The following is a 13,390-nucleotide window of genomic DNA, read 5'->3' on the forward strand; positions in this document are numbered from 1 at the left end:
AATAGTATACAAATTTATATATGTACATTACATATTTACAAATTTGAGTTAAATAATTCATTTTCTGTTCATTTCATTTCAACTAATTAGATATATGTATAAAATTACGATCTTGACAAGTATTTTTTGATTTCGAGTTTTGCTTTGACAGCATCACGTATCTCCCTTATTGATCGTGGCAAGGCATTCCAAAGCCGAAAGCTATTAACATAAAATTGACGTTCAGAAGTAAGAGAAGCGTTACGTGGGCTAAGAAGTTGTAATGATCCGACAGATGAGGTTCGTCGTATTCTCTCGAAGAGATAGCGAGGTGTCTGTGAAAGTAGGATATCAGAAAGCAAGGACAATGTCCGAAAATTGAGCATGTTTTCAAATGACATGTTTAGAATGTGATTTGAAATTTCTGAGATGTGATCATATTGGTATTGGTATGGTATTGGAATTGGTATTATTAAAGTTTTGGCAAGTAAAAGACGCGTTTTTATGGGAGTATAATGCCGCAAACAATGGACGCAGGGCTCCATAAGTCTTACCAACTATGGTGTTAATGCGGTTGTCCCATGTTAAAAAACGATTAAATATTATTCCTAAGTTTTTAGCCGTCTCAACAAATTCTATCGGGGTATGGTTCATGACAATACGAGGAAAGTAAGACAGATCAAGAGGTGTTCGGGAAATAACTATACATTTAGTCTTTAAAGGATTTAGTTGAAGCCTATTTGCTGTGGACCAATTCTGAATCCTTTCAAGATCTTCATATAAGCATTCAATGTAGTGTTGAATTAAACCGAGGGGACAATTTTAGTAAAGCTGCACATTATCGGCGTACAAAGCTAAGGAAACAAATTTCATTGAGATTGGAATTGAATTAATGCACATTTAAAACAACAACGGACCAAGGATCGAGCCTTGCGGAACACCATTTAAATTCGGTAGGAAATTTGATAGCGACCCATTTATTTCCACAGCTTCTATTTGTAAGGTATGAAAAAATTAAGTTTGCTGCCAAAGAAGAAATTCGTTAATAAGTTTACTGCATAATAATGTGTGGTCAACTGAATCAAAAGCTTTCGAAAAATCTAAGAGGACTAAAAATGACACATGATCTTTATCCATTGCCATCCTCAAGTCTTCAATAACATTAATTAGGGCAGTGATACAACTATGTTTCTTCGGCAAACCAGATTGCATAGGAGTAATTAGATTGTTGGCATTTTGAAATTTATTTAATTGTTTTTGAATGAGTCTTTCAAAGACTTAAGACAGATAGGACAATTGGCAATTGGCCTGAACTCTATCAATTTGGAATTTTTTGGTATAGGTAAGATTTTCGCTAGCTTACATTGCATAGGATAGTGATAGGTTAAGTATGGTAGAACAATAGGCAGTAAAATTTTGAGAAATTATGGATGTATATCGTCAATGTCAACGGCTTTTGATTTAATTGAGAGAATTGATTCAACAACATCGGCAGAGTCGCTGGAGGAAAAACCGAAACCAGAGATGGTAATTGGTTCTATAGACGCAGGCCCAGCAACTTCATGGTTTTGAGAATTTGAAGAACTTGAGGTTTCAACAGAAGAACTAACAAATCTTTCATTCAGCATATTTTTATCTATTTCTGAGCTGAGGCACAATTTACTCTTGCATAAACCAAAATTTCGCAGACTTTCCCATATTTTTCGACCTCTTTCCGAATGGTTTAGGTAATTTGGAAAACAACGCCTTTTGGCATTTTCATTAACGGAACTAAATAATATCAACAGTAACTGATTGATTTTTTCCCCAATGGAAAACACATTATCCCAAATGCACAACTACTCAACGAACACAATCATCGAGATAAAAATGCACTATCAATCGTACCAACATTTGGGAACGAAATCAAATAAGATCCATTCGAGACTCGTATAAATGTTGAAAACCCATCCATAGTAAGATTCTACTTTAAATTTTGTCGGTAATATTCACACTGCGGATATTGTTTTTGTATTACGTTTCTGTTTAGTTATTTACACGGGTTTCTGTTTACTTATTTTGTAAGTGCCATAAAGTATACACATGTATGCCATATAAAATAGGAAGTGTCAAAAATTAAAAATGGTGGTCCTAATGACATAAATCTAAAGTTGGTGTTCACATTGGACTCTTTTCATAAGGCTTATTTTGAAGTCTCATAACAATTGAAAGTTAAAGAGGCTGACAAACAATTTTAATTATTTAAATAATTACCTTTAAAAGAGTCGAATAATGTGAACATTGTCATAATGTTTCACACAATGCAAAGTGACAGCTTAGCATAGTACATGTGTATAGGGGCGAAGAACGAAACAAAATGGAAGTTAACAAAGCCATAACGTTCCGTTATATTTGATCATAAAAACATTCTTAAGCTATAAACACATGTGCAATTATAAACCTACTAAAACTTCAACCCCTTTACTGACTTACTTCGTGACATACGATTAAAATCAATATATATGTAAATAAATCCCGCCTTATTAATGTTCGGAATGACTCAAAATACTTTTTTGCAGCGTAACTAAGCGCTGGATTTAGAATCGTTTTTGTGCCTTGCTTATTTTTATTATTTTGTTTATATGAATTACAATTCAACCATTTCAGTTTTGAATTGAAGAACATACGTAAAGTAAAAATGATTCTTTTTTGGAACTTTTTGTAATTTTTCTATAAATAAGAAATTTACTCGTTTTGAAATTAAAAATAAATAATTTACTCTTTCAAAGTTAATAAGCTCAATAAGTTTTTCTATACGTTAGATGTTCCTATTGAAGAAATACCTGAAGACATGTCTAAGTTGGTTCAGTCCCCTCTTAGGACTTCTTAAATAGATAAAAAAAGATTATTGACAAGGTAAGGTGTGTAAGGCACGCAAAATCTCAATAATAAGTGTGTTTATTTGCAAAAAAATGTAGGGTCCATTTATTGGCATACAAATGTATGTATCTTAAATATTTAAGCTCACTGAATTAAAAGTTGAATATGATTTTCTAAACATTCACAAAGCCCATAATATATTTAACTTTATCTGTTAACTAATTTGCCTAACTTGTTTAAAAGCCTGCTATTTTTATTACATAAGACAATCAACCTATACCAAATCTAAAATCATACAACTTGACAGTCCTGTTTAAAGAGAAGATGGTCTTCAGCTCTAGCTCCAGCTCAATACCTGGAAACGAACGCATGACGACGTCGACAACGGACTTGCAAAAGAAAGATTAATATATAACAAAAGGCCACAAATTTTTCTTAAAATATCTACTGTTTTTTTTACCACATATACCCACCCAGTTACCTAGTTAAGTTTGTTTTGCGATATTGGTCACCGGCAAAATATACAAACTGACCGGTTAAATAAAAGATACATATGTATATATTTGTTTGTATATTTTACCATCATACAAAGCAACATGGGCAATTACGTGCAAATGAGATGTTATCCTTGAAATCTCTCTCACCCCAGGGACAGGTTTTTTGATATTACTTTTCATTTTCATCATAAAAATAAAAGTTTTAAATTTTGCTCAATCTAGCATAGATACATTTGTATATATGTACTCTTACTATATGTAGGAGAGTTTGTAAAGATACAATATGATTTACATTTTTGTATAGAGTAGAAATTATGTGATATACTTTTACAATTTTTGTATATAAATTTATCAATCATCATAATTAAAACTAATTTGATTTTAATACAGTTAAGAAATTTTTTTAAGCGTAAGTCAAGTTAAATGCAAAAATAAATGTCACCCCAACAGCGATGCAATGTGACAAAGACATACCACACTTTCTTGTATTAGTTTTGGAATTTCTTCAGACATTAATTAAATAAGAGGTAAGTAAAGGTGTTCGACTTGATATAGTATTTGCATATAGGATTAGGATAGAAAGATGTTTTGGTAATCAATGATTTACAAAATTCCAGCCTTCAAATAATGTTTATACTAAATAATGATTGTGAGGAGGAGTATGATAAATGTTGGTATAAGTTTCGATTTGATACGAATATCGATATTCATACTTGCGAACAAGATTATTAAACGTCTTGAACTGAGTCTGAGGTTATCGTGTTTTGGGCGTAAAGATGATTCGATAATAAATCAATTAATTTTAATATACTATACCATTTTTACTGCCATCATACTACATGAAAGGTTTAAAACATAGACAAATGTGTTACGGAAGACTTCGACAAAGATTGATTTTGTGCACTCCCTGATTTCTTCAAAGCGATGCAGAAAGTGGGCATCAAGTGATGTCAAATCAAAGAAATTATTTTGTAGGGGAAATTCGAGTAAATGCGGCTCATTTTCGTGTTTTATTCGTTTGTAAATGAGAAGAAAGTTTTGACTATTGCTTTTGTACCTTCGGCTCATTTATATTTTCGGAATCACATCAACTATACACTGACTACACTAGATTTTTTATTTAAACTCAAAGCTCTTGGTTTTCCACCATTTTCTAAGATTGGATCAAATCATACCTTGAAAACAGATCCTATGAGGTAAATTTTAGAAATTTTCTTTCAGAATCTTTTGTTGCTCAATCTGGTGTTCCCCAGGGAAGCTATCTTGGCCCTTTTCTGTTCATCCTGTGTATTTACGACGTATCGTCATGTCTACGTTCAAGTGAAGTTCTCATTTTTGCTGATGACATGAACACCCATGATCGTATCCTTTTTCAAGCCGACATTGGTAGTTTCACATTTTGGTGTGGAAAAAATAGACTTGCCCTCAACTCTTTAAAATGCCAGACGATAACTTTTACTAAAAAAACGAATCGTTAGTGTATTTGATTATTGTATATTACAGCAAAAACTCTGTAGCGTCTCCACATTTAAAGATTTAGGTGTTCCAACTTACAGTATACACATCACTTTAATTTTATTGTCAATAAGGCAAGTTCTATGCTTGGTTTTATAAAACGCTGGGCAAAGGAGATCAATGATCCCTATGTTACTCTTTCTTTGTACAATTGCCATGTTCGTCCTCATTTTGAATATGCATCATAAGTATGGACTCCTTATTACGAAATTTATAGAAAACGTATTGAATCAATGCAACATAATTTCATTCAGTTTGCCCTAAGGGTCTTCCTTGGGAAGATCCTTATAATCTGCCTCCCTATGATTCATTCTTCATCAACTCAATAACGGTGAAATTGATGCACCTTATTTGCTATCTTGTGTGCATTTTAATTACAGAGGCGGAACTCTCACCTACATACGTTCTTTTGATTTTATACATATTGACTTCTATCAGCCTTATTACGGTTGTCAAAGATCAATTAATTGACAATTGAAACATTTTGTCAATTAATTTATAAATTGGTATTATGAACGCGAGTTGATCATTTTTTGATCCATTTTGAACAAAGATCAAAAATCTATTGTGAATACTTTTGACGTTTCAATTTCATTTACAATTTTTTAACGGACTAGGACTGGCTTTTGTTTCGTGTGACGAATTCTGGTTGATTAAAAACTTCTTTCAACCGTTGGTTGCGCCGTACCAATGTTAAAATCGTTTCCAACACTCAACTGGTAGCTTTCTTGCACAAGGAATCTTAAGACAGCTGCAAATTTTAGTATGTTTGGGATGGATTGTTGTCTTTTCGTTGGTTTTAACTTGTCGTTGATATCTAAAAATACATTAAGGAAGGCTTCTTTCGAAAGTCTAACATTTTGAATGAATCTAAAAGTAAGCCAAATTAGATTTTGTAATGTAACTAAAAAAGATCTTTTATCTACATACATATGTTCAGCCAAATCCATCGGATTTGAAGCATCGCGTAGTTTTCTTCGAATATTTGCTTGCTCCAAAGTATTTTCTTCTTCAATTTCATTTTCACCGAAAAATAGTTCAATATGCTTTTAGCTTTCGCGATCCGTAAAATATTTTATCAACAAGGAATTTGTGATTGACAGAAAATTTGATAATTAACAAATATTTTGACAACCATAATACCAAGACTGTCAATTTGAATCATTCACAATAGATCTAATTTCTGAAGAGCGTTCACAGTTTATCAAAAATTTTGATTGCTGACAACGATAACACCAATTCATCAATTTCATTGAAAAATGTCAACTAGCGTACTGATAATTGACAACCGTAATAGGGATGTATGGTAAAAATCATCGATAGATTTAAATTTAAATAAGCTGGAATTAAAATCATTGTTTAGAACCAGTGCTCCACTATCGTGAACGTCTTTATTTTATCTTTTGTTGTTCTGTATTAATTCGTGTTAAATGTTAATTATGTTTCGTATTTCATGTTAGGCTTTAATTGTATTATTATCTTACTAACAACTAACACATGCACATCTGGTTTGAAGCTTGCTATAAGCTAATTACTTTCTGAAATTCTAAAGTGTAAAAAAAAACTGAAATTAAGTCCCTCATTCTACCTTCCCAATCATTGTAGCGTGTTCCGGACAGAACTTTTGGCGATAGAAGAAGTCTTGTCCTGGCTTAAAGAAATGTGATATCAACATCTGATATCCGTATCTTCTCAGATAGTCAGGCCGCTATCAAATCTCTGGACTCTATCTCCACAAATTCTATAACAGTACATAACTGTCGATCATCGCTAATGGAGATGGCACAACAGTTCAATAATCACCTTTGCCGAGTGCCGGGCCATAGAGACATTCCAGGTAACTGTAAGGCAGATGGACTCACCAGTAACGGTTTAGTGCAGCCCATTCTACCACGTTTGGCAAATGCTGGCATACCAATCGCTACTTGTAGACTATTGCTTATGCAAGACGCTAAAAAGAAGGCAAACATCAGGAAAAACAACATCACCACGTATCAGGTCAAAACAAAAACATCTGGCCAACACTGGATTTAAAACGTTCAAAGTGCTTGCTCTCTCTAAGCAGATCGCATATAAGCTCGATAATAGGTGTCATAACCGGACACTGTCTAATAGGAAAGCACGCCACGAGACTAGGCGTATTCTTAAATGACTTTTGCAGATGCTGTATGGACGAGGAAGAGGAGGAAACAATACTTCACCTTCTCTCTACATGCCCTGCTCTAGCTCAAAAACGAAAGAATTCCCTAGGAGAATTTTTCTTTAACGATATCTCACGTTTCGTGGGGCTCAAACTGGTTCCATTGAGATTAGAAGGAAGCCCCAAGATTTATGTGGTATCTCAATGAGCCATTAAACTGGCTTAAGTGTGTTCGATTCCATCATGGACAGCCACTTTAACCTATCCCAACCGAGTGGAAACATCTCTACCCCCTCCCACTCTTTTTCTACCACCAGTAACCTTCTACTAAGATACTGGATACCCGATGTTCGCCTCGAAGATGTGAATGTAGGAGTTGGTAAACAGAGGTTAGTTTTGAGAAAAACGTATAAAAGATCAAAGCGTGATGTCAGTGGCGTGTTTTTGAACATTTCTTCGGAAGGGGAAAAGATGGGATTGGTGATCAATGAGGGCAAGGGCAAGTACATATAAATGGTGTTATCAAGAGAGGATATTGAACGACAGCGTTTTGGACAAAACGTCAATATGGCCAGCTCTAACTTTCAGGTAGTTAAAGACTTTGCCTGGGAACCGCTATAAACTCAGACATGCAGGGCCGCATTTAGAAGTCCAGGCGCAACAAATTATTTTCAAAATAAGTAAAATCCAGATCTTGGAGTAAATGGCTTTCAATCCTCAGGAGAGAAAGCTTCGATAGACGATTTTGTCAAATCATGGTTCGAAGCATATTTTTATAATTTTCATTTTTGAAAATGAGAGCACTCCAGTGTAATTTGTTACCATCAAAACCAAATAAAATATCAAAGCAATTTCGAGGTTTGGAAATGTAGGTCTAAAATTTTGATTTTCGAGAATTTGGTAGTAAAATAGTTCCATAGTCCTTTTCCTTTTTGTATGGGTCAATCAAAGACACAAATTGACCCAACTCATCCGGATTCATCATCAATGATTCTAGTGCACGCATTGCCGATTCAAGAATCATTTTCTTGCAACATCTTGTTTGTAGAGTTGAATTTTTCCAAGATATCGTTCCAAAATATTGTAATGAAAGCGGTTCCGAGACCATTTATCTTCTGTAGAAGGTGCGTTGCTTCATTTCTCTTCGATTTCCGAAGAGCCGTTAACTAAGACTCTCGTTGCTTCAGCTCGACAAGACCAACGAGTGTCGCTGAGCTTTTTCAAGACTAAAAACTGGCCGCTTTTCTTCTCTGATAATTTCTCAATCAGAATTCGGGCCGCTCTGTACTGGCTGCGAAAAACTTGTACAAATTCTGCACGAAATCAAAGAATTAAACAGCCGATAGACAAGAGTAACCAGCTGCCTTTCCTACTTAATTTAGAGAATGACCACGACAAGGTACAAATTTTGATATTTCACTGACTGCGTGATTGGAGTGAACAAAATATATAGATCAATGATCTCTGTTATTTAACATTAATATAATTAAATAATCATGTATGGACAAAGGAAAAGATGTTTACTAGTGTTTACTAGAAGTCTCTATTGTGGGAGCCCCCGTTTGTGGTGGCCCAGGAGCTTCCGCCCAATTGCCCTCCCCTCAATCCGGCCCTGCAGACATGCTTCTTTAGACTTACGAGAAGAAGGCAATTGAGTAGTTAAGTTCACTCTCGAGCATCTAAAGTCACCCTCTATATCACTCATCATCCCAGTTCTCATTTTCTGAGAAGTGTGGCTATATCTTGCAGAACAGCTGATTTAACATATAATTAAATTTGAAGGAATCTTAAAACTGAGTTTAAATTAAAAAAGTAAAAGATGTTGGTTAAAATAATATCTGAAGTTTTATACAGAATATACGATGAAGAAGCTTTTTTTCGCTGAATTTTTAGACTTTACTAAAATAAAAACAAATTAAATTAAACTATTCAATTGGTTCAATGACATATTTTAAAACTCACCTATCCAGGAAAGTCTGCCCAACAGGAGATTGAACGCAGCCAATAGGTACGTACTGTCACTTTTTAGATGTGTTCATAAACAACTTTTTTTAAATTGAAATCATATTTATATTTGTGTATTTATATTTATATTTGTGGACAATCTCATAAAAGTATCCATTACAAACGGGTTTTATGAAACGAGTTTTCGAAATGTGTAAAAGTTTCCAAGTACTATGATATTCGTAATAGGCCTGTTTATTCTAGTTCGATAAATAAAAGTTAATCACATTTTTGGGATATCAAGTACCTAAATTGCTTCCATTTTTAAAAAAAATCCCTGTTGTCGATCGTAGAGATTCTTCGAGAATAAAAAACCGTTCTCAATTCAGCCGTAAAGACTTGTTATGAAAATGAATATCTTTTATGTTCTTAATATAAGAATCAACGCTGAATGGGACTTGCATCATTGCCGCGGGTTAAAATGCACAAAGTGTTTACGGGGGTCTTAGAAGAGCTCAGGAGTCTTTTGTCAAATTTCCAAAAAATAAATTTGCCGTTCGGATTCGGCTTTAAACTGTAGGTCCCTTCCATCCCTGACAACAGTGTTCGCACACAGGAATGGTTGAGAGTTGTCAGTCACTAGGCCCTAGTTCTCAAACGGACTGTTGCACCACCCAATTTATTTATTATTAGAAGTCTTTCTGAATTCAAAAAAATAACAGCCTTATTTTTTCATGTCACAAAAAATTTTCCTAAAATTGAAAACTTCATTTGGAAATACATATCTTTCAGTTCAGTTAGATGGCATAAAACCCAGCCCAAAAAAGGTCATAACCGTCAAAATTTGACCTATCGCCAGAATATCTTAGCTTTTCATATTCTTTTCCTGACTCACAACCTTCCTCTTTGAATGTAGAACTGCAACGGCAAAATATGATAAGCACATTGAAATCCGATCCACACAGCATTGTACAATGAGGAATAAAAGACCGTGTGGAATTTAATGCTTCGAAAAAACAAGGTATCGTTAAAGTGAGATATACCCTCCCTGCCACTATCTATCAGTGGCAGTTGCATCAATGAAAATGAAAATCTTGACATCGTCGGAATGTACATCAGCAACCACCTTTTTTGGAGCGATCACATACGCGATGTTGCCAAAAATGCCGCAAGATGTCTAGGTTTTTCGAGAAGATGCAAGAAATTTTTCTCTCCGTCTGATTTGGCTACAATCTGCAAAACCTATATACATACGTCCTAAACTTAAATCTAACTCTCATCTCTATATGCTGGTGATCCAGTAACTTCCTTAAACCTCTTGGATTGGACAGTTCAAAGAAGAACTTTTAAAATGATTGGTGACATTAACATCATCAACACGATTACGTCACTAGAACATCGTCGTAAAATTTCTTGTCTTACCCTTTTTTACCATTACTTTAACGGCCATTGCTCTAGTGAAATAGCGAGTTGCATTCGTCTTCTGAAACAATTTAACCGTAATACCCTCACTTCTAGGAATGCCCATCAGTTTACCCTTTAGACCAACTTCAGCCGTACTATGAAGTACAGAGATTCATTTTTTAGCCGTACTACGCGAATTTGAAATGCCTTGCCACGATCTATCTTTTGCAATATTCAGGAATTCAAAATCAATGTACACCTCCACCTCCTATTTAACCCTACCTTCTTTTTCTTATTCTTACAATGTGTCTTTGGCATATTAAAGGTATACAAAACCATTTTAGTGTTCGCTAATTATAAAAAAAATATCACCCAGAAGGTTTTTAATCCATGGGTTTTAATTCCACTATGATTTATTCCAGTTAAATACATTATACAATAAGACAAAAAGCGAATTCTTTAATCGGCATAGTATCCAAAAGTTATCGAATATTGAGAAAAGTAAAGATGCTTTTCTTTAAATGTAATTATTTATATTTTTGTGTTGCATTAAGACATTTAGTATACATTAGGTACTGCTATCGGTAACTCTGTTCAAAAAAGCAGTTTGACAGGTCAAATGCGATCAAACCTGCAGTCATTTTATTTTAATTGCCACTCTGCAGGAAAATGTCAGAACAAGATGAGTAGGTAAAATAATTTAATATTCATTAATTTTTTGACAAAAAATAAAATGATTTGTTATTAATAAGTTGAAATATAATATTTATACTTTATAGAAATAAATGAATGAATGAATTTGATCCATTCAAAACATTTAAAATAAGTCCTTATAAAATATTTGTATTTGACATTTTGAAAGAATTTTGTTAACACACTTAAAAACCAAAACTCGCGTAACTCAAAGAAATAACTTAATTATTTCTGTCATACTTTTTTAAAGGCGCCTACTTTGATGACATTCATAAACTGGTTTTTGATATATCTACAGCATTCTTGCATTTTTGAACTCACGCGTGCTTTTAAACGTTTGTTGAGAAAGTCATATTGACATCTGTCTATCAAACTTCCATAACTTTTTCTGAATCTAAATAATTCCTTTCTAAACAACAAGAAAAATATTTGTACATGTTTTTTATTTAAATTACTGTGGAACATTGTTTGCCAATTATCTCTTAATTTTGACTTACTCAATTATACCTTTACCTGTTAATAGGTGAGAAATCTCTCATAAATCTTGAGTTACAATGACAAGTATAACAAACTACTTGGTATTTCCGTTGTAAAGGCTAATGCAATATATCATATTTAATTTCAATACTATATCTCCATAACCAGTATGAGGGAGTTTACTAATTATGAAGAAGTAAATTTCTTTACAATATTTGTTCTTTTCTTTTGTCATTTTACAGCCCTATTATGGCTATCGGGGCGACTTTCCATTACCGCAGCACGAATTTCCTTCTGATTTTTTTTTAACAGTTAGGTAGGGGTCTCAATAGAACATGTTTTAAATATTAAGGCGAGGAAACAACTTTAAGTCATAGAAACAAATATTTTCTTTTTCGGACTTAACCCTACTTTTTTTTACTGCATTTTTTGAGCCTAAAACAAGTTTTTTAATTGATAGCACGGCGCGGGCGGCGCGCGTACTGATAGCTAGGTATACAGGAAAGAAATGTCAAAATTAACCATTTTTGTGTGTTTTGTATATGCAAAAAAGTGAACTTTGAAAATTAATTAAAAATAGAAATAAATGTTTCCTCACTCTAAAATTGCTATAGTTATTATTTATTTTCGCATATCTATCAAATAAAAAAAAAACGAGTCGAAATTCGTGCTGCGGTAATGGAAAGTTGAGCCTGGCTATCAACTATCAATTATTAACTTCCCATAGGAAGTTATTGTAATGGGTCCGATTTGTCAAATTGAAAATTTTGACATTTCTCGACGTTTCAAGGTCCCTAGAGTCGAAATAAAAGATTTTTAGAAAGATGTCTGTGCGTGCGTGTGTACGTATAAACGTTAGTTTATAAATCAAAAAAACTGGAAAAAAAATGTGTCACCTCTAAAATTTTACGACTGAAATATGATTTCATCTTTAAAACAATTTTGTGCAACGAAGAATAATGTTTTTGACATCTGCTAAAATTTTGAGTAAAATCTAATTGACAGTTTTTTTATAAAAAATAAAAATCTAAAAAAACATTACTTAAGGTTCGTAAAAATTGAATATCGATTCAAATATCTTTTTAAAAACTTGAAATTTGGGCTTTAATCTTATTTTATCTTATAAGAAATATTGTTTTTAACATTTTGAAAAATGTTGAGAAAAATCGAATTGACAGTTTTTTTTATAAAAAATAAAAAACCTAAAATTATGTATAAAAGTTGTTAAAAATTGATTTTCGACTCAAATATCTTTTCAAAACTTAGAGATATTGGCTTTAATTTACTTTTATCTTTCAAAAAATCTTGTTTTCAACATTTAGTTAAAGTTTGAAAAAAATCGAACTGACAGTTTTTTTTATAAAAACATAAAAACAGAAAAAAAAATTAACAAAAGTTGGTAAAAATGATTTTCGACTCAAATATCATTTAAAAACTTTGAAATAATAACTTCTTACTAATAAGAAATATTGTTTTCAACATTAGGACAAATTTTGAGAAAAATCGAATTGACAGTTTTTTTTACAAAAAATAAAAACCTAAAAAAAAATGTATAAAAGTTAGTAAAAATTGATTTTCGACTCAAATATCTTTTCAAAAATTTAAATATTGGCTTCAAACTAATTTTATCTTATAAGAAATATTGTTTTCAACATTTAGTAAAATTTTTAAAAAATTCGAATTGACATTTTTTTTAAAAAAATAAAACTCTAAAAAAAAACAATACTAAAACTTGGTAAAAATTTACTTTCGGCTCAAATAGCTTTTCAAAAATTAAAAATATTGGCTTCAAACTTATTTTATTTCACAGAAAATATTGCTTTCGATATTCAGTAATTTTTATAAAAAAATCGAACAGTCCGTTTTTTTCATAAAAAATAAA

This window comes from Eupeodes corollae, chromosome 2, assembly GCF_945859685.1.
Source record: "Eupeodes corollae chromosome 2, idEupCoro1.1, whole genome shotgun sequence".
Classification (NCBI taxonomy): Eukaryota; Metazoa; Arthropoda; class Insecta; order Diptera; family Syrphidae; genus Eupeodes; species Eupeodes corollae.